Source organism: Chiloscyllium plagiosum, unplaced genomic scaffold (genome assembly GCF_037043375.1).
Source record: "Chiloscyllium plagiosum isolate Xiang-an unplaced genomic scaffold, Cpla_swu_hap1 HiC_scaffold_45, whole genome shotgun sequence".
NCBI lineage: Eukaryota > Metazoa > Chordata > Chondrichthyes > Orectolobiformes > Hemiscylliidae > Chiloscyllium > Chiloscyllium plagiosum.
The window spans coordinates 24,213,420-24,236,591 of NW_028270183.1; the positions used below are offsets into that span (position 1 = coordinate 24,213,420).

At 41.9% G+C, this 23,172-nt stretch overlaps 1 pseudogene; it reads right to left on the bottom strand.

Moving 5' to 3' along the window:
* Nucleotides 1-8,956, bottom strand: part of LOC148136413 (uncharacterized) — a 76,138-nt pseudogene extending 67,182 nt beyond the window's left edge.
* Between the last annotated feature and the right edge of the window lie 14,216 nt (nt 8,957-23,172).

The following is a 23,172-nucleotide window of genomic DNA, read 5'->3' on the forward strand; positions in this document are numbered from 1 at the left end:
ACCAATGCTAACACAACAGTGATAACCATCTACTTGGCTGTGTTGTGAATTCTCCTCAGTGTCATAAATTTTCCTGTAGATGTTTAATATTCAGCTATCAGCATTAAGTACGATTTTTCAAGTGAATCTGCACAACACTAGATTGTACATACATCCGGAATCAGTCTCAGGGATGCGTTAGCCTCTCTGCAAAGGTACCGCGTGACACTTACACTAATATGTGGCACACTAATGGGAAGGTAGTTTGCACAAATCTTAGATTCTTCTTTGTCTTTGATGATGTGTGATGAATAAAATATTTAGTTTCTCTCTCAGATAGAAGAAAAATTTATGAAAACTCAAAGAATTGCCAAAGAGTGGAGATGTTCTTGTCATCCTCAAGTGTATGAATAAAGATTGAGGTAGGAGAAATGGGGTGCAATAAGTAATTTTATTGGAAAGATAAAAACGGTGTTTCAGCCTGAATGATAAAGGTTAGGATGGGCATGGGGATCAAGCGTCCTGCACAAAACGTTTTCTTTTCATGGTTAGTATAAACCACTTCAGCCTCCAAATGACGACCAGTGAGGAATAAATGCTTCTTGCTCAGAGCATTGAGCAGTAAACCCAGAATGAATGTGAGTGAAGGGAATAAACTGGTCTGAATCTACGAGTACGCAGCCAATGTTGGGGAATTATAAACGACAGATTTTACGTTACAGAAAGCGGGCATATTGTTAATTATGTATAAAGATTCATGTGCGAAATATAACAAAGAAATTTTAGATAGGCTGATGTGAAATCATGTTATACAAACCATATTGTTACTTTGATCGTGCAACATTTAGTTTTAAATGTCTGGCAACAAATGGCCACAATTCGATCAACTGTGAAAGCAACAAATATCCAAGCTGAACTATCAAGTGCTGCAGTATCAAGGCAGTCTAGAACCTGAAAATGGGAGTTATATAGAAGAAATTGGGTCCAAAGTAAGTTCTGAAAATACTTACTATTCTGAGAATACTTCTGAGAATACTAATAATAATGAGTCTTATTACTGGCGTGATAGCCATCACTGAGGGATGTGCCATCACAATGGAGACCAGATAAATATTGATACATGTTGAGAGACAACAAAGCCTTTGAGGAAGGATCACAATCACAGTCAAGTTAACTGGAAGAGAGAAAAAAAGAAATTGAATAGGAAACAAAAGAAGCACATGAGAAAGGAAAAGAACAGGAAAGTCTGCCTGCCAACAAATCATTGTACACCGTTTGAGATGTGATTATATTTTTGAAATTCCCTTTAAAAGTAATCTTAGTAACATTTTTTCCGTATTCAGCACAAAAGTCATTGAAATGCAAAATAGAATCAAGAACATAGAAAAATGCAGCACAGAATAGGCAATTCGGCCCTTGATGTTGTGCCAACCTGAGAACTAATCTAAGCCCATCCCCCTGCAGTATTCCATCATCATTAATTTGCTTATTCAAGGACGGGTTAAATGACCTAATGTGGCTGAGTTAAGTACATTGTCTGGCAGGGCATTCCACACCCTTAAAACTCTCTGAGTAAAGATACCACCTCTGACATTTGTCTTAAATCTATCATCCCTCAATTTCCAGCCATGCCCTCTCGTACAAACCAAAGCCATCATCCTCGGGAAACAAAGACTGTCACTGTCCACCGTATCTAATCCTTTGATCATCTTGTATGTCTCTATTGAATCCACTCTCAGCCTTCTTCTCTCCAATGGGAACAGAACCAAGTCCTTCAGCCTTTGCTCATAAGACCTTCCCTCCAGACCAGACAACATCCTGGTAAATCTCCTCTGCACCTTTTCCAATGCTTCCACGTCCTTAGTGTAATGGGGAGACCAAAACTGTGCACAATATTCCAAATGAGGCCACAAGACCGTTTTGTACAATTGCAGCATGACATTACGGTTCTGGATTTCAATCCTTCTACCAATAAAACCTAACACACCATATGTCTTCTTGACAGCACTATCTATCTGGATGCCAACTTTCAGGGATCTATGGATATGGACACCAAGGGCCCTCTTCAAATCCACACTATCAAGAATCTTTCCATTGACTCAGATTTCTGCCTTCCTGTTATTCTTCGCAAAGTGGATCACCTCGCATTGATCTGCATTGTACTCCATTTGTCACCGCTCAGCCAAATTCTGCTGTTTACTCAAGTCCCCCTGCGACCTGCAACATTCTTCCGCACTGTCCACTATTCCACCGAGATTAGTGTCATCTGCAAACTTACTAATCCATCCACCTACGCCTGCATCGAAAAATGACAAACAACAGTGATCCAAAAACAGATCCTTGTGGCAGCCCATTAGTAACCAGACTCCAGGCTAAACATTTTCCATCAACCACCACTCGCTGCCTTCTTACAGAAAGCCAATTTTTAATCCAAATTGCTAAATCTCCCTCGATCACATGCCTCTGCATTTTCTCCAAAAATGTACCATGTGTAACTGTTGAAGAAAGCTCTCGAGACTTGGACCTTGCGAACTGATTAGTTTATTACAGGATATATCATGGGGAATTCACCGTCCTAACTGTGGCTCGGTGTTATTCCGAAGTGCATCAGGATTCTAAAGAATTATGTAGAGAAAGCAGACAGGAGCAGATTGTTAATTACACAGTTTGGCATGCTTAGAAGTTGGTATTAAATTAGAGGTTAGTCATTATGTTCAAAACTAAAGCACTATTATGCATTCCACAAGTGGACAGATTAAGTGGTATCACCACTTGCTCTAGTTAAGCAGATTGCAAAGACTAAGCAGATATATCCCTAATTGGCTGAATGAGACAATAACTAGAGAAGGAAGGGGACTAATTGGAAAGTCTATGTCAGCTTGACTGGTTCTACAGCCTGCGCTGACCATTCAGCAAAGGGAGGAGACACTATCTTGAGAAGGAAGATAAGGAAAACCGTTCACATTACCTCATAAGGAATGCATCGCCAGCAAAGTTCTGGCTGGGGACACAAAATGGAACTCTCAGCCGAATCAGGAAAATGGCTTCCAGACAAATAATGTTAACGTTTCCCCAACAGTAACCTTGTCAAAGGTTTCACTTAAGTCCTTGTATACCATGTTCTCTGCCCTCTTCTCATCCAAATGCTTGGCCACCTTCTCATAAAACACAATGAGGTTTGTGAGACATGACCTGCTCTTGACAAAACCATGTTGACTATCTCCAATCAAATAGTTGCTTGATAGATGATTATAAATGCTATCTCTTATAATCCTTTCCAAAACTTTTCCGACAACAGACATAAGGTTCACTGGTCTATAATTTTCTGGGTCTCTCTCTATTGCCCTTCTTGAGCAAGGGCACAACATTTTCAATCCTCTAGTCCACTGATACTAAACCTTTTAGAAAATGACGAATCAAAGATAATGATCAAAGGGACCGCCATTTCGTCCCTATCTTCCCAGAGAATCCTCAGATAAATCCATCCGGTCCAGCGGACATAACTACTTTCACATATTCTACAATTGATAACACCTTCTCCTTACTAACCTCAATCCTTTCTAGTCTAATCGCCTGTATCTCAGTATTCTCCTCTACAATATTCTCCTTTTCGTGAGTGAAAACAGATAAGAAATATTTAGTTAGCACATCTCCAATCTCCACATGTTCCACACACAACATCCCACTTCTATCTTTGACTGGCCGCATTCCTACCCTAGTCATCCTTTTATTCCTCACATACCTCTAGAAACCTTTAGTGTTCCTCTTTATTCTACCTGCTAAAGATTGCTCATGACCCCTCTTTGCTCTTCTTGACTCTCTCGATAAATCCTTCCTAGCTAATCTGTAACTCTCCCTCGCCTCTTCTGAACCATTTCGTTTTAACGTCACATGAGCCTCAGTCGTCCACTTAACAAACGACACCATTTGTTTAGTAAACAACGGTTCCCTTACCTTATCACTTGCTCCTTGCCTGACAGTGACGTACCTGTCAACGGCACACAATATCTGTTCCTTAAGCCAGCTTCACATTTCAATTATTCCCATTCCATGCATTTTGCAATCCCATTCTTTGCCTCCTACATCTTGCGTAATCGCATTATAATGGCCCTTCTCCCATCTGTAACTCTTGCCCTGTGGCATGTACCTATCCCTTTCCATTGCTAAAGTGAATGTAACTGAATTATGGTCAGTCTGTGCAGATGCTTACGTGCCACTAAGTCAAACACCTGGCCTGGTTTATTACCAAGTACCAGATCCAGTGTGGCTTACTTTCTTGTTGGATCTTCAACATATTGTGTCAGGAAACCCTCCTGAACACATTGGACAATAAATGATCCATCTGACTCCTTTCACTCTGACCCAGAATCGTTTTAGCAATGCTGTCCTCCACAATCCTGGAACTTTGTGGATGCCTATTAAAATCTCTCAGCAGTGTGATCTCTTGCCTCCTGATTCTAACCTCAGCCCATACCAACTCGTTAGATGAGTCCTCGTCAAATGTTCTTTCACCCACTGTTATACTGTCCTTGACTAACAAAGCCACTCCTCCCCCTCTTTTACCACTTTCCCTAATCTTAATGAAAGATTTAAACCCTGGACTGTGGAACATTCATTCCTGACCCTGATCCACCAACGTCTCCGAAATTGCTACAACATCGAAATCCCAGGTACCTATACATGCTGCAAAACCACCTCCGTTATACTGGATATTCCTGGCATTGAAGTAGGCACACCTACACCCAGTAAATCCTGTCCATGTCCTCCATGCTCACATCCTCTGTGCAATGGAACTGCACCAAAGGTTCCTTCCCCCTTCTGCGCTTGTTTAAACGTTTAGAAAACTTAGCTGACTTTTTAAGATTCAGTATTACTAATTAACAATTCCAATGCAGTGATATCCAGTAAGCACCCCTCTTGCCAAAAAAATAGATTCAATCACACGTTGTTACACGTATGAAGGAACAACATCCAAAGACAGATTTCAGAGAGAGACAGTGGAATCCTTTACTGAAGCTCCAGCGCTCAAACATCTGGTGATTGCTGCAGCAAAAAAATCTATAAATCCTGCATTGTGAGAAATAGTCACTCCCCTTTCATTGTGAAACTGGTAAACACCCTAGACTGTTCGACATATCTACCTTCTCAACCTCTCTTTTAAAAAAAACTAAGGACAAACTAACTGTTTTCAAGTGACACGATCGTCACACCACCCCCTTAAAATAAGAACCTTTAGTATTTAAAATGGCTTCACTTCAAAACTCTTAGTCATACTGTATTCGTGCATTACCAAACCTATTATTTACATGATTCCAAGCGTGCAAACATTTGCCACTATGTTCTATTTCAGTCTGTTTACTTCTGCCAATAAACATCTCTGTCTTTTTGCATCCCAGTCTTGACAACACTTCAGTAATTACCTTTTCTTATCCTGACGTCTATAATTTTGAAATTACTGACTGCAGCGCTAAGTTCCTAAAATCAAGATATTTTCTCCTAAAATTACTGCAAAACCTTGAATGTGTCATGATTAGTACATATAATTGTCTCAGCAGTATTGCTGGCAATAAAATTGTTGATACTTTGCAGCACCAACACCAAACTCAAGGAGTCTTTCTCAATTGTGGAATACTTCTGTTGATGAAAATTAAATTTCCTAGAAAAATATCAGATAGATCTTCCTGTCTTCTCGTCGTTCCCTTACAAGACTGCAGCAGGGACATCCACATCACTCGCATCGATAGCCACTTCGATTCATTTTGTATATGTAGGTGTGGCAAACACTGCAGCAGTTGTTAACACACCTTTCAGGCTGTGAAATGTCTTCTGACAGTGTGCCATGCACTGAAATATTTTGCGCGTCTACAATAGACCGTTCAATTGATCATCCATAATGCCAAAATTAAGTATGATTGTTTTAAAAAAAACAGTCAATTGCAGAAATTGTTACAAAGTTCTTTTCATCGACGGTATTACTAACTCCTCAACAAGGAATCAGTTATTGATTAAACTTTGTGACTGCATTGACTTTGTGATACTGCACACATAACCATGGGGTATCATTGTGTTTCTTTTTACTACTACCTTGGGTTAGCTTCAGTTACTGCAACTAATTTCGATTATATTGCCTTCGAACACACATTCAATCTCTTTTGAACCTGTGCCAACTTTAGAGGGTTAAGGATGTTGCATGATTGGAACAGCATTTCCTGTATCTATGTCATTCATAACTAGAGTTGTAATTCCCAGCGTATTCCCACATATCTCCCCATACGCTAACTCTATTATGTCATCTTGATTTTCCTCTGGAAGATAACTGAACGACTTATTCCAGTTATTTTTGAGAACCACCCCATTTTTGAATTTAATTTGAGGAATGTCCAATTCAGAATGCTCTGAACTTGGTTCATTACTCTGTGTTGTAATCAGTAACACATTCTCCTCTTCTTTTCCTTCTGTGTCAGAGTATTGTTTCAACAGAAGCCATCACACACTCTGCAATATTTCTTTATGTCTGGGGTTCTTATCAAATAATTCAAATCACTCAATTTCCTTTTGACTTGATATAGTCACTAAAATATGTTCAAAAAGGTTTACCTAGCACTGGAAGTAAATCTGACATATTTTCTCCATTAGCAAAATTGCGAGTTTCTAATTTCTTGTCTGCTTCCTGTTTCAACGTGCGCTATGATATTTTAAATATTAACTGCCCAACTCCCCCGTTCTATTTAATCGTTCTCTAAAATTGTTTATGTAGTCTGAATATGTGGTCCCAAATTCTGACTCACTAACTTCTCTTTAATTAATTTCAGTGGTCCTTTCACATGATGCACAAAAAATAATTCAAATGGGTTGAAGTTGTTCGAGTCATTTGGTATGCCCCGAATGGCAAAAAGTACGAATGGAATCCCTTCACCCTAATCATTTGGATAATCTTGGCTATTAGCCCCCAACATGATTATTAAACTTTGATGCCACCTGTCTAATGGTTCCTGCACTTCTGCAGGGTATGCAGTTACTTTGAATTGTTTTATTCCTCAGCAATTAACAATTTCCCTAAATTAATTTGATGCAAAATCTGACCGTTGATCTGATTCTATATCTCTGGGTAGTTCGTATTGAGCTCAAAATTTGAATAGCTGTTCCAGAATCCTTTTTGCTGAGATACTATGTAATAGTGTGGCTCTGGAAATACAGTGGAATGTCCATAATCGTGAATGAATACTGATGAATACATTTTTTTTGAGGTAGGTGTCTTCCAAATTCATTTAATACCCTTGTAAAACTTTTTCCCAAATGCAGTTTTTGGCATTAAGGATGCCGGTTTTATTATTTCTTAAGGTTTTCCAATTACCTAACACGTCTGACATGTCCCGTCAGATTCAATTGCATCCTTATGCAGTCTAGGCCAATTAAAAAAAAATGCTTTTGCGTTTTTGCTTGAGATTTCTTTTCCCTATGTGACTTCCCATTGATAATTCATGTGCTATCCACAAAATTTCCTTTCAATTACTCACTGTAAATGCAACTTCATGAACTTCAGTGCATTTCCCATAGACTTGAATATGTGGTGGTCTCTATTTCGTCTTCACAACATAATTTTTGAAGATATTATCATTGTGAGATACACTCAGATTTCTCCTCTGTGTACCCTTTTCAGTCAATTTGCTTCAGTTGTTCAGAACACATCTTTGTGCAGTGTCCCAGTTAATTTCTCTGAACTAAATATAACCACTTTGTCCTCCAACTGTCCTTGTTTTGTTTCAAACATTCGATCAAACATGACCACTGTTAATTGTACATCAACTCCTTACCTGTATTCTTTGAATTCTCATCCTGTTTCAATGAATGGCTTGGTGACCTTGTAATCACATAGTCGAAGGAAGTCTCAGGATATACTTCCTGTAATACCTCAGTTGCCTGCTTTTCCACTGCATTTTCCAACACAGTAGACAGCACTCCTATCTTTGATTCAACTATATTGTTACAAAGGATACATTTAATTCCTGAAGACAATAGTTGCTCCAGTGCTCCTACCACCACTACTCCACTGTTCACCAGATACTCCAACCACGCTCTCCTTAATGGAGCTCTTGTTGTGTCGCTATGAATGAAAATTAACCCCTTTTTTCCCCTCTGTAAATAGTCCTTCTGAGTTACATATATCCTCATCTCTCATTATCAAATATTGACACGATCCCGCATCTGTTAATATTCCATCTTCACAACCTTTTGCTCTTGCTCTCTGCGCGTGCTCCTTACCTTCAGAAGTAGATGTTTTCAGAAGATCTGGTTCTTCCTTCTGAACCAACCTCCAATCTGGCAATACATTCTGGTGCAGTTTTGCACTTCCACTTTGCTTTCCTTTAATAGTTGAACTAAATTCAATGCTATTTCCTGTTTTTCTACATTCGTCTTCCCTGTGCCTTTTTTTTTCAAAAATACCAACACTTTGACTTCATGTGGCCTACTTTATTTCAGTGAAAACACCTGAGCCTTCTAACTTCGCTTTCCCCTTCTTTTATCCTGTGGAAAGCAATCTTCAGTATCTGCATCGAGATCTTATTTTCTCTTACGACCTGTGTATCTTTCTTTTCCCGATTTCTATCCCTTACGGATTGAAATTGATATTGGAAGCCAGGTTTTCATCAATCTTTGCTACCTTCAACTGCTAATTTTGCTGTTTTAGCTCTTTGCTCTTCCATATTATTTCTCATTACATCAGGAACTCCTCCAAAAACTCATCTTGTGAACAATGTCATATGTTTGATCTGTCTTCAGTCTCCTTATCCACCTGTCAAAACTGCTTTGACTGATTCTTTCAAACTCAATTTACATTGTAGGCTTCTGGCGCAAGATCATATGCACAAAAGATTGCTTTCTTCACCTCCTCATACTCTTCTGATATCTTCTCTGATGGTGATGCGAATATCTCACGAGCACAACCTTCCACCGTTTTCAGATCAGCAAGACTCATATGATCACTGGTCACTGTATTGGCTTAGCCACCGTCTCAAATGTCATGAAAACACATTCTACATTCTCCTCATCAACATTAGGCAATGGTTGAATATGCTTAAACAGATGGATTTACTTCACATCACTCTTTCTCACTCAGCCTACTTTCTACCATTGCCTTGCTATGGACTGGGCCAGACCATTCAAAACATTGTTAAGCAGGCAGCTCAGACAACAGCTTTGCATTTTTTTTGCTTCGGCAGGTGTACCATGAAAATTACCCGGAGTAAGTTAGCTCGGTTGACAACCAGGTTTTAAAACAGATAAAGATCTATTTATAAAATTACACAATGAAACATAAGGAGCATAATAAAGAACCCCTACGTAACACAGCCTATCCAAACTTGACTTAATTATGCTGTACCACATATACACAAAGGTCTGATTAAGCAAATACCGCGAATAAACAGTGAAAATAGAACAAATATTTACAGGTTGAAGTTAGAAGTGCAATAGGAGAGAGAGAGAGAGACAGAGAGAGAGACAGAGACAGAGAGACAGAGAGACAGAGTGACAGAGACCGAGAGAAAGAGAGAGAGACAAAGAGACAGAGAGAAAGGGAGAGAGAGAGAGAGAGACAGACATACACACACAGTGAGAGAGAGACAGAGAGAGAGAGAGAGTGGCAGACAAAGAGAGAGAGAGAGACAGAGACAGAGACAGAGACAGAGATAGAGACAGAGAGAGAGAGAGAGAGAGAGCCTGTTTCCACCCAACTGAAATTCTAACTAGTTCTGGACTGAACTGCTCAGCTAGTGAGCTGACAACTCTCCTTTCGTTAAGCAGATCACTTCTAAAACATGACCACTTTGGCCTGAAGTCCAATCTGTTTACATGTCAGCAAAAGGTCTCTTAAATTCCTTTAACATTTCTGTACCAAACTAGTCACCTCGGAACCAGGAGGATTTAATGAACCCCTGAAAAAAAATCAAGGAAACAGTATCCTTGAGAAAAGGAACAGCCTTGAGAAAAAGGGCCAGATTTGTGACACTTCCCCCCCCCCCCCTTAAATAAAAATGAGCCATCAATATCAAAAGATGACTTCATGTTTAAAACCTTCAAAAACAAACTGGTTAGTAGTCTAAAATGCACATATGCACTATAATAACTGTACACATGGAAACATGCACAACCACATGCGCATTTAGGCCGTGGTACAGCTGCCACTGAATGCTCCCATATCTCATTCGCGTCTCGATAACGTACCAGCACATTGCGTTTTCGTGACCTGCTACATGCGCTATTGTCAAATTGAATGGCTGCAACTCAAAACCATTTTGAACATCTGGGATATTTGTCCTTAATTTTTTCCACAAATGTCTGAGGGTTATGATCAGTGGTATCATTGTTGGTAATACAAACACTGTCTCTTCAATGTATGAATTCATAGTATTAATCAAAAATGTTTCAAAATCCAAAGTTTTCCATCATGGAATCTTCTATTCCAAATAGAACATAGAACAATTACAGCACAGTACAGACCCTCCGGCCCTCGATGTTCCGCCGACCATCATACCAATCTGAAGCCCATCTAACCTCCACTATTGTTCTGCTGCAGCTAAAAGGCGATGGTACAGCATCAGAAACCCATGTGAAAATGTGACATTATACCGACAGTTCTGATTGCAGTACATAACAGGATTTCAATTACAACTGCGTTAATAGTTTCAGGTTAGATAAAAAAAAGAATGCCACTTTCATAAACAAACGTCTTTTTCGTGATAATATTATTTTGATGATTTGCACATTTTGCTGTAGTAAATGCATCAATCGAACTGAATTAACACTTGAACAACAGAGTATCTGTTGTCAAAAACAGAAATCAAACCTTCTGAGGAAGGGTCACGTAACACGAAATATTAACTCTGATTTCTCTCCAGGGATACTGCCAGCTTGCACACTGGCAAAATGTATCTTTGTCTCTGATTTAAGGCATACAGAGTTCTTCATATCAATAAATACTGATGTGTTAGCTGTTGCAGGAGTGTACTAAACAGTTGAAAGTGGCAAGTTATACATGTAATCTAAATGAAATATGCTTAACGAGGCTTGAAAAGACAAAATTGCAAAACTGTCCAAAACGGTAAAAATTAGAATGTTTGAAATAATAATATTAAATAGAATAAAATGCTGTAAATGAAAATAAGTTGTGCCACTTAAAGAAAATACTTCATACCAGTGAAGAATAAACATTTTATCATTAAGTAGATGATGGGAAAATCTGTGTGTGGACAAAACTAGGCATGTCACGCAGCTAAAGAAGAATATACACAGTAATTTCCAGACTAAAATACGCTACACAGAGCTCCAAATATTGCAAGAACAGTTAGTACATAACAAACAACAGACTGTTGAATTGGCTATGCACTTGAATTAGATGCTACAGGCATGTTATCAAGCTCAATGAAAATATTCAACTTAAAAGTCTTGTCCTGCTCCAGAAAGTACATTGATTTGAATTGTTTTGTGCACTACATTTATTGGAACAAATATATTTAACAGTTGTTTTCTCATAATGCTTACTTGGAATAGAATGTGTTCCAAGCTTCGAAAGCAAAATGGCCAGAAACTGAATTATGATGCCAGGTTTTTTTTCCCCATGTAAGAATACAATAATACATGTGAATTCCCGACTTTAGGATCAGCCCAAAGCAATAATTTTCACAACTAACCACGTAAAGAAATGTAATTTCTTTGCAGAAAAAAAAACGAAACCACTCGTGATCAATAGTCTGTCCTGTGATCACTAATCATGTGTAATGACAGTTCAAATGGTTCTCAGATTACACACTGATTGTATTAAGCCAGCCTGAGAAACTATGCTAGGCGAAAGTGGGTACACCCACAGCTACCTGGCTTACCCCTCTTCCCAGCCTACCTCATGCAAAAATGCTATCCTGTATTTCCAATTCCTCCACCTCCTCAGTATCTGCTCCCAGGAGGACCAGTTTCACCACAGAACACATCAGATGGCCTCTTTCTTTAAAGACCATAATTTCCCTTCCCACGTGGTTGAAGATGCCCTCCAACGCATCTCATCCACATTCCACACCTCTGCCCTCAAACCCCAATCCCCTCCAACTGCAACAAGGACAGAAGCCCTCGATCCTCACCTTCCACCCTACCAACCTCCACATAAACCGCATCATCCACCAACATTTCCGCCACCTCCAAATGGACCCCACCACCAGGGATATATTTCCCTCCCACCTCTTTCTGCTTTCTGCAAGACCATTGCGTCCATGACTACCTGGTCAGTTCCACGCTCCCCAACAACCACTCATCCCTCCTGGCACCTTCCTCTGCTACTGCAGGAATTGCAAAACCTGCACCCACACCTCCACCCTCACCTCATGCAAGGGCCAATGGAGCCTTCCACATCCATCAAAGTTTCACCTGCACATCCACCAATGTCATTTATTCTATCCGTTGATCCCAATATGGTCTCTTTTACATTGGGCACACTGGATGCCTTCTCGCAGCGCAATTTAGGGAACATCTCTAGGACACCCGTACCAAGCAACCACCGCTGCGTGGCCAAACATTTCAACACCCCCTCTCACTCTGTAAAGGACATGCAGGTCCTGGGCCTCCTCCACCGTCACTCCCTCACATCCGACGCCTGGAGGAAAACGCCTCGTCTTCTGCCTCAGAACACATCAACCCCACGGCATCAATGTGGACTTCACCAGTTTCCACATTTTCTCTCCTCTAACCTTATCCCAGTTCCAACCTGCCAACTCAACACCATCCTCATGACCTGTCCTACCTGCCGATATTCCTTCCCACCTCTCTGTTCCACCCTCCTCTCCGACCTATCATTTTCATCCCCACCTCCACCAACCTATTGTACTCTTCGATACCTTCTCCCCAGCCCTACCCTCCTCTCATTTATCTCTCCACCCTGGAGGCTCCCTGCCTCATTCCTGATGAAGGGTTTTTGTCCGAAACTTCAATTTTCCTGCTCCTCGGATGCTGCCTGACCTGCTGTGCTTTTCCAGCATCACTCTAATGTAGAAAGTGGGTACTGCAGATTCTGGCGATTAGATTCATGGTTAGAGTGGTGCTGGAAAAGCACAGCAGGTCAGGCAGCATCCGAGGAGCAGCAAAATTGAGGTTTTGCCATGTACAGACTCTCGTTGTGACGAAGGGACAGCTTTATTAAATCATTGTGCTTTGCAGACTTGAGATCAAAACCTACTTTCGTCATCTTTATTTTTATTCATTCAGGGGATTTGAGCATCTTTGATTAGATCGGCATTTATCACTCAAGCCTAATTACCCGGGGGCATTCAACAGTCAACCACATTGCTGTACGTCTGGAATTGCATCGAGGTAAGGATGTCAGTTTCCTTCCTTAAAGGGCAGAACTGAGCCAGATGGTCACTATTCCACGCTTAATGCTGAATAAATTCAAATTGCAAAATTTGCTGTGGCGGGATTCGAACCCAGACTCGCAGGGCATTACGCGAGTTTCAGAATTGATAGTACTTCGACAGTATCACTAACCCGACGTCTCCTTATCAAGGCTAACCTCAGGCCTGTACACTTGTCCATTTCCGGTGTGAGCGGACTCTTGACCTCATTTCTCAGGAAAGAGCCTGGAGAGTGCGTTCCTTCGGTAATATAAAGACCATGAACTCGTTCATGTCATGAACATCTGTCAGGCAATTGATTCATTTCCATTTCATAAAAATCGCCAAACATTTCTCTCCCTTCTATTTATTATAATTGCTTTTAATGGAATTACATCAATAAAAGGAAAATTAACAACAAATAAGCAGCATAGGATTATCCTTTGAAATATGTTGAAAATTTGCCCTTTCTTCGTAGACAAAATGAAGCCAGATACATTTTGACATTCATGTTCAAGTTAAGCTATTTCTTTTCAAACCATGGCGCTTTACTTTTTGTCCAATAGAAGGGACTGGTGAGTTGTCCCAGAGAAGGGACTATTCATCGAGTTGCAATCATCGTACTTGTGCTGTTCAGAGGAGAAACCGAACCTAATGGAGACTCTCATGGGCAAACTTTAATTGTTTTTTGTTCTAGTTCTCTTATTTTTGAACACTAACTAGAAATCGGCGCTGGAATAAGGCGCAATTTTTATTTCTCCCGCTAACTATTGTGTGAGTAGTTCGTCATTCAGACTCCTGAAACTGTCTCACAGTGTGACGATGGTCATGAGGTCGGCCATGTCGACATCATAGAATCTGAGTTCTCTGATTGGGGTGTTGATCAGATCCAATCATGAGGCTCTGCCTGACAAGCATAAAAAAGGAATGTCTTTGTCACTGGCCACCCGGGTGTTTTCCTATCTTCCTGGTGGTGGAAATTGAATAAAGATTGGTGCACTTTGTGTCTTTCACTGTGTCTCACACCTGCACACACACACCATGGGTGCTGGGGAAAAAAATAAGCACTACCGCAGTTAGGTGGTAGTGTGGGGGTTAAATTAAAAAAAAGAAAAACAAATAAACAGGGGATTCTTCCTAAAAAAAAACAAAAAAAAAATAAAAATAAAAAAGGAATGTCACAGGTTCTGTTCACTCTGAGAACTGGCTCTGACAAAGTGGGATCAGTGTCGCTGACTCTCCACATGTCAGTAAAGTGCGATCGTTTGGCAGATACTGACCTCTCCGGTGTTATGTCAGTTACATGGTGTAACCACGCAGATGTGCTTACTCGCTGAAAACCAACTGGACTTCAGACGGGCAACACAACTGTCGTTGTCATTGAAATGTGGCAAGTTCAGCATATGAGTTTCAGGGTATTCTGATGAAGATGGACACACTCTCCAGTCTAACTGTGCTTGGGGAACACAACTTGAGTGAAGGCAATTGTATATAGCCCTCACTCAGAAATGAGGAAACTTAGGTCACCCCTCAGGAAAACCGCAAAACAGAACCAAGCTCCGGCTAAACTGTTGGAATTTTCAACAGGATCTGGTCTAGAAAGCCATTTGAGTTGCTGCCATTATGCAGAGTCAAGACCGCGAGAGAGTCCCACTGTACTTACATTGGTTATAGAAACCCAAAGGCTGGCACCCACGATAGTGCACACCATGGAATGTAAACAGGCATCTGTTTTGGAACATTTAAATTCCTTCACAATACCCAAATCAAAAACAAGAAAAATAAACGTCTCGTTAAATGTTCGTTCAGTTCTAATGGAGGCGGACACGAGCAAAGCTGTTTTAGGGACCAAAGAATCAGTCATTAACAAAATTGACTATGCACTCCAACACTTAAGTTAGCAAAAGCACCTCTTCCAGACTGAGAACGTACACCAAGGAATTTTTGCAAACGAAGGGAACAACTTCAGTTCTGGTCTATTACCAGAAGTCGCTGCTTCCGTTCCTGCTGAGTGTAGAAAAGGCTTGGGCCCCAGCTTTAATGGGGTGAGATTCATTGAAAAAGATTCACCTAGATAGGCTCAACATTTTATTGCTTGAAATTAACTGTTGTGTGAAGTCATAATAAAACGCTCGGAAATTTTCCGGGAGGCCAAGCGACTGTAAAAGGAGCCAAGGTCAACTTACATGTTGTCCAGGGAACTATTCCACTTTTCTCCAAGGCCCGTCCAAAGTCATTTGGCTGACAGCCGAAAGCAGATGCAGAATTGCCTAAACACGAAAGAATCAGTCCAGTTTGTGAAATGGGCAGCATCGCTTGTACTGATTGTGAAGGTCGAAGGTGGGTTCGCCTTGAGGGAATTTTAAACAAATGGGGAACTGCTTTTCGCAGCTGCATAAGTAAGCAATCCCTCCGAGAGAGGAACTTGTACTCAAAGCTGGCACGAGGCTGTCCCTGGACAATTCTGGATATGAATCCTAGAATTATCGAATCCCCTGCAGTGAGGAAACTGGTCCTTCACCAAACAAGCCCACACTGACCCTCCTATATGTAATGCACACAGACTCGTTCCCCTATATTTAACCCCTGACTATTGCATCCAACCTCCACGTCCCTGAACTCAATGAACAATTTGGCAAGGCCAATTCACTGAACCTGCACATCTTTGGAAACTCGCGGAGGCATGTCGAGAATGCACAAACTCCACACACAGACAGTTGGCTGAGGCTGGAATCAAACTTGGATCCCTGGCGCTATGAGGCAGCACCTCTAATCACTTAGCCACCGAGCCACAAACCCTACCGATGGTGTGGAATTGAGGAAATAATCGGCTCCTTCATGCTCCTTACAACTTGTATTGACTGAAGACCTTTCTCCTGTTCCTGGAAAATTCCCTCAAAATCTGAATGATGTATTTGCTTGTTTTATCTCAGTGATTGAGCAATCAAGAACACTAGCTGTGCTTTTGTATGACAGATTTCAGTAGTTGACTGGCTTCCTCCTGCTCATTGTAACAGGATCGAGAAGCCACATGGCCTTTTCCTGTTGCAATGCAACAGAGACGAGAGGTGAAATGGCCTCCCCTGTTTCTCTGTAACGTGCTCGAGAGTCTGAATGTTCCCGTGCAAAAGATTCGAATGATTGGATAATATCTTCCTGTTCCTGTGTATCAGACTCACGAATCTGAAACACCTCCTCCTACCCCTCTGTAACAGGCTTGAGAGGCTGAATGCCGTCCTGCTGTTCCTGTTCATCAGACTAAAGAGGTTGTGTCGCCTCCTCCTGTACCTGCACAACCGGCCAGAGGCATTAAATCCTACAGCAATCCATGGATGATGAGCAACTGGCAAACTGTATCTGATGGAGCTCCCTCCCTTCTCAGTTACAGAAATGCAAACAATACAAGTTACTCTGGATGTCCTCTCAGTAACACCGCGTACAGCTACAGTAACACTTCTCTATGTTATAAATAATTCCCTTTGCAAAATTTGCCAGCGTTCCAGCTTTCCACCACTTCAAGGTTTAATAAGCGAAAGTGGGCTGAATGACATCCACAGTAACAGGCACATGGGGACAGAGTTTCTTCCATTTGTTCCTGAGCAGCTTTCGCAATGTTCTGGATAATAGCTTATGTTTATAAGATAAACAAGGCACTGACAATTAGGATCAGCATTAGTCAAAGTCAATGGATAACACACATTGTTAACCTGGCTTATGTTTTCTAGAAATAGCCCCAGTCATTTTACGCAACTGACCAGTTATTTTTATCCCTGTCTCCTTTTTTGAACTGCGTGAACCCTGCAGTGTTCTGGCACTACTCCCACAAACAAGGAAACAAAGTACCAAAAAGATTGGAAGATTTATGGTTAATCCTTCAGCAACCCCTATACATTCTATCCAGACTGAGTAAATGTTCCCTTTTATTGCGATCGGTAAAGTGATTTCAGGAAGGAGTTAACTGAACGTGTTTGGTGACTGTGATTCATGTCAGTCTCCATAGATTCTAAGTATCCCAGTGGAGGGTTACCACCTTTAATTATAAATGCGCTCCGATCAATGTATTATTCTATAGTGTGAGCAGGAGCATCACCGACGGCACTGACAGGGATCGGCAGCTCCAGAGAGAGGGGGAGGAGAGAGAAAATCTGAGAACGTTAGACTGCCATGTTCCAACAATGCACAGGAGCTTATCCTGGGATGCTTGGTATATTTCTACGTATTATGATCTGTTGCCAATATCAGGGCGGATCCGATATGCACTTTACCTTGTTCAATATTTTTATTATCCTATCCTGGCTATCGTTGGTGTCCCTGGTAAGTCTAACTGTCAATTTATTATTTCTATAAACCATGTATAAATGTGTTACAGTTCTCCTCATTTACTCTATACTCGCTGCTTTCATCATGTTTCCTGCTGAGACTCCGAATTCAGATATTCACTCTTCAAACCATTACTAACGGCAACAGGGAAATTCTTTATACACTCTCCGGCAGCATCCTTTGTGGGTCTGTATGTTCACCTTGTTCTGTTTCAGCTGCGAACCACACTTCATTGTGTTATTTAAATAGTGCGATCATGGAGGTCACTGTCTTCTGTTTATAAACTGCATTTACTTCCTCTTGCTCCATCTCATCTCCGGCCAATATCTGAGTCTGAAACAGACGAGCCACAGCTGTGGGTGATGCCGTTGGCCATGACCTGATTCCAGACACTATACCCTGACCATTCCTAATTTTCGACACTAACTCCACCATAATATCCTTCACTGGCTTAATCCACCTGCTGCTTGAATCTTGATTTAGAAATGCAGTCTCAATAATCTGTCGCTGTTGGCTTCAAATCTGCCGAAGCAAATCTGAGTTGAAACGCGACCCATTTTATCTGAATTCAGAACAAAATTCCATACATTTGTCATTCCTGAACACACTGAACTGTATTGTTATTGTGCGTGGAAATGCCGTAATTTAAATATTTTCTGAAACATTATCTCACCTGTCTAAGGCATGTCTCTCAGGCTGTCTCTGTAGATTACCTGAACGCCTGACAGCTGTTCAAATTTAAACCGATTTCCTCCATGTGTGTCCACCCTCACACAATGATTTTACCACATAACGCCTCCCGACGCCACTCTCTCTCTCTCTCTCACACACACACACGACATGAAAGCCACGTTCACTATCACACAAAACATCGGCTGTGAATTTCCAAATATCAGCCAGTTATCTTGTGCAAATACAATGCAAATATACTGGCCAAGATTACAATGCTGTTTCTGTAAGGCAGTTTCATAATTTAATTCAGGTAAGCATTTCCACTTATCTGGCAATACAATGTTTTAATTCTTGGGATTTGGACCATCCACTGTGACCCTCCTCCAATTATTACCACACATTTCTTTTTACCTCTGCCTTTCCACAACATGTTCTCAGGTAATTGATTGTCTATTTCGATCTTTAATGAAAATCTATCTGTATCTTTCCGAGACTTTGGATTTTGCGTAGATTCGAGTGATGCTACAAAAGCACAGCAGTTCAGGCAGCATCCAAGGAGCAGGAAAATCGACGTTTCAGGCAAAAGCCCTTCATCAGGAATAGAGGCAGAGAGCCTGCAGGGTGGAGAGATAAATGAGAGGAGGGTGGGGGTGGGGAGAAAGGAGCATAGAGTACAATAGGTGAATGGGGGTGGGGATGGACTTGATAGGTCAGGGTGGAGGGTGGGGGAGGGTAGTAAAGAGCACAATGGATTAATGGGGGTGGGGATCAAGGTGATAGGTCAGAGAGGAGGGTGGATTGGATAGGTGGAAAGGAAGATAGGCAGGTAGGACAAGTAATGGGGACAGTGCAAATCTGGAAGTTTGGAACTGGGATGAGGTGGGGGAGAAGGGGAAACGAGGAAACTGGTGAAGTGCATATTGATGCCCTGGGGTTGAAGTGTTCCAATGCAGAAGGTGAGGCGTTCTTCCTCCAGGCGTTTGGTGGTGAGGGAGTGGCGGTGAAGGAGGCCCAGGATCTCCATGTCCTCGGCAGAGTGGGAGGGGGAGTTGAAATGTTGGGCCACAGGGCAGTGTGGTTGATTGGTGCAGGTGTCCCAGAGATGTTCCCTAAAGCGCTCTGCTCGGAGATGTCCATTCTCCCCAATGTAGTGGAGACCGCATCGGAAGCAACGGATACAATAAATGATATTGATGGATGTGCAGGCAAAACTTTGATGGATGTGGAAGGCGCATTTGGGGCCTTGGATGTAGGTGAAGGAGGTGGTGTGGGCGCAGGTTTTGCAATTCCAGCGGTGGCAGGGGAAGGTACCAGGACGGAAGGGTGGGTTGTTGGGGGGCGTGGACCTGACCAGGTAGTCATGGAGGGAATGGTCTTTGCAGAATGTGGAAAGGGGTGTGGAGGGAAGTATATCCCTGGTGGTGGAGTCTTTTAGGAGGTGGTGGAAATGTTGTCGGATAGTTTGGTTTTATGTGAAATTTGGTAGGGTGGAAGGTGAGCAACAGGGGCGTTCTGTCCTTGTTACGATTGGACGGGAGGGTCTGAGGGCAGAGGTGCAGGATGTGGACGAGATGCATTGGAGGGCATCTTTAACCACGTGGGAAGGGAAATTGCGGTCTCTAAAGAAGGACGCCATTTGGTGTGTTCTGTGGTGGAACTGGTCCTCCTGGGAGCAGATACGGCAGAGGCGGAGGAATTGGGAAAAAGGGATGGCATTTTTATAGGAGGTAGGGTGGGAAGAGGTGTAATCTAAGTAGCTGTGGGAATCGGTGGGTTCGTAAAAAATGTCGTTGTCAAGTCGGTCGTCACTAATGAAGGTGGAGAGGTCCTGGAAGGGGAGGGAGGTGTCAGAGATGGTCCAGGTAAATTTAAGGTCAGGGTGGAATGTGTTGGTGAAGTTGATGAATTGCTCAACCTCCTCGCGAGAGCACGAGGTGGTGCCAATGCAGTCATCAATGTAGCAGAGGAAGAGGGTGGGGAGTGGTGCTGGTGTAAGTACAGACGATGGACTGTTCTACATAGCCAACAGAGAGGCAGGCATTGCTGGGGCCCGTACTGGTGCCCACGGCTACCTCTTTGGTCTGGAGGAAGTGGGAGGATTCAAAGGAGAATGTTGAGGGTGAGGCCCAGTTCGGCCAAACAAATGAGAATGTCGGTGGAAGGGTACTGTTGGGGATGTTGGGAGAGGAAGACACTGAGGGCTTGGAGGCCCTGGTCATGGCGGATGGAGGTGTAGAGGGATTGGATATCCATGCTGAAGATGAGGCGTTGTGGGCGGGGAAACGGAAGTCTTGGAGGAGGTGGAGGGCATGGGTGACATGTCGAATGTATGTGGGGCGTTTCTGGACTACGGGGGATAGGACAGTGTCGAGGTAAGTAGAGATGGGTTCAGTGGAGCAGGAGCATGCTGAGACAATGGGTCGGCCAGGGTGGTCAGGCTTGTGGATCTTGGGAAGGAGGTAGAACCGGGCAGTGCGGGGTTCCCGGACGATGAGGTTGGAAGCTGTAGGTGGGAGATCACCTGTGATGATGCGTTTCTTTATGGTCTGGGAGATGATGGTTTGGTGATGGGATGGGGTCATGGTCGAGGGACGGTAGGAGGAGGTGTCTTCGAGTTGGCGTCTGGCTTCAGCGGTATAGAGGTCAGTGCGCCAGACTACCACTGCGCCCCCTTTATCCACTTGCTTCGATTGAATAGGGATAGGGATTTAGATTCTTGAGTACTGGGACTAATCCTGCAGAAAATCAGATCTGTACAAAATTGACAGGTTGCACCACATCAGCAGGTGACTATTTCTAGGAAGGGATTTAAATCAGAGTGGATGAGAGAGGGGAACTAGAGCTGGGGGACCGGAGTCAGGGAAACACAGATGGAAATGGAAGAAAGGATATTAGAAAGCAAAAGGCAGCGAAACAAGATGGAATCAATGAAATTGTAAATAAATACTTTAGAGCAGGAGATTTCGATGTGGCATCAGTCTGGATCCACTTTAGAAGCAAAAAGGGGCAGAAAATATTCATAGGGTTCTTCATAGGGTTCCAAACAGCAATCAAAAGGTAGAAGATGACAGGAAATTTGAAATGCATACAATAAATATTCTACAGTAATCAGCATTTCAAACTATTTGTCAACTGGAAAACTACATGCATAATAATACAGTGACAATGAATTGCTGGACTGTGTACAAGACGGGTGTTTTGATCATGATACTGAGGACCCAACTTGAGAGCAGGCTACCTTAGATTTCCTTCTGTATAATGATGAGTGGCGATGAGTCTTGTCGTGAGAAGTGGTGAGGTGAAAAGTGGCTGTAATATAACAGAATTGTTCACATGGACAGGAGGTTGACATGGTTCAATCCTAGGCAAAAGTGAGGACTGCAGATGCTGGAGATTAGAGTCAAGATTAGAGTGGTGCTGGAAATGCACAGCATGTCAGGAAGCATGCGAGGAGCAGGAAAATCGACATTTTGGGCCCGACACATAAATTTTCCTGCTCCTCGCATGCTGCCTGAACTGCTGTGCATTTCCACTACCACTCTAATCGTGATTCAATCCGAGTCAAAATGCTAACTCACAAGAAATGAAACTGCAAATATGTGAGGCATGAGTTGCTTGTGATAGACTAGGTAATTTAATTAAAAGACACCACAGAATCTAACGAATGATTGCATGCATTACAGCAGCTATGCATTTCTTTTGGATGAAAAAACACAAACACATAAGTCACCCAACCATGGCCAACAAAAAAAGAGGATGAGATTAGCTGCAAAGAGGACACATATTATGTGGTTAGAGAAAGTCGTGTTATGACGTGGATGTCAAATCACTCTGATAATATGGAAGTTATTCTGACAGTTATGTAGTTAACTTAGATTTGCAAAGTATGCCCGGTATCATGTTACAGGGCTCCAGTAACAGATAATAATAGGTTAGTTAAATCACTGGGAGGTGAGCTAATGCTGAAGATGATGGTTTTGTAATGTGATAAGTTAAGTGTGAAGGAGGGAACCAATGTGACAGATGATGATTAGTTTAGAAAGATAATGCAAGCCAGCATGATTGGTTATGCTAATTTTATCCGACAAGTGTGGGACCATCAACTCGTATAAACTGCAGATGAACAAAGAGATTGTAGGGAATCAGGGAAGACATTTTGCTGGTTCTTTCCGTTTTGATTTTGCAAGATTAAAGTTTAAGTTTGTGAAGGATTTTCTGCATCTCCTGGAAATTCTTTATCGAACATTGACTGATTCTTCCACAACATTAATTAACCGAACACAGCCAGAGAAGATTGCCTCGCCTTATCATCTGTGAGAAATGAAAGAAAATCCCTGATTTCCAATGTATAAATAAAAAGTAAACATTTACTTATTTAACCCTGACAGTGAACACTAAGAAAACTATTTAGAAAATTAGCACTCCTTCTCCTACTTAACCATTATCCCTTAGGTGACCACAATAGAGTTAAGACGATATCCAAATAACACAATTAACAATAAAAGTAAATTAGCACTCAATTTCATAAAGTCCACACAGATGGTCTTCACTTTTTCACGCAGTGTTCGTTCCTCTTCTTCCTGATATTTATTCCCTGCGTATAGGTCTCCTTCTTAACTTGTACCACAAGTATTTCTAGCTATCGAATTCACTGGTCCCTTTTAAATATATTGTGCTGATTAGAGATTTCTTCAATAGCTTTCCATGTTAGTTGTATTTAAGGCGGCAGTTAGCTCTGAGCAATTATCAAAGTACCCTACTTCATAAACTCAGTTATCCCTGCCATCTTTTTGGTTCAATGTTGTCCATACAATCACATTTAAATTCA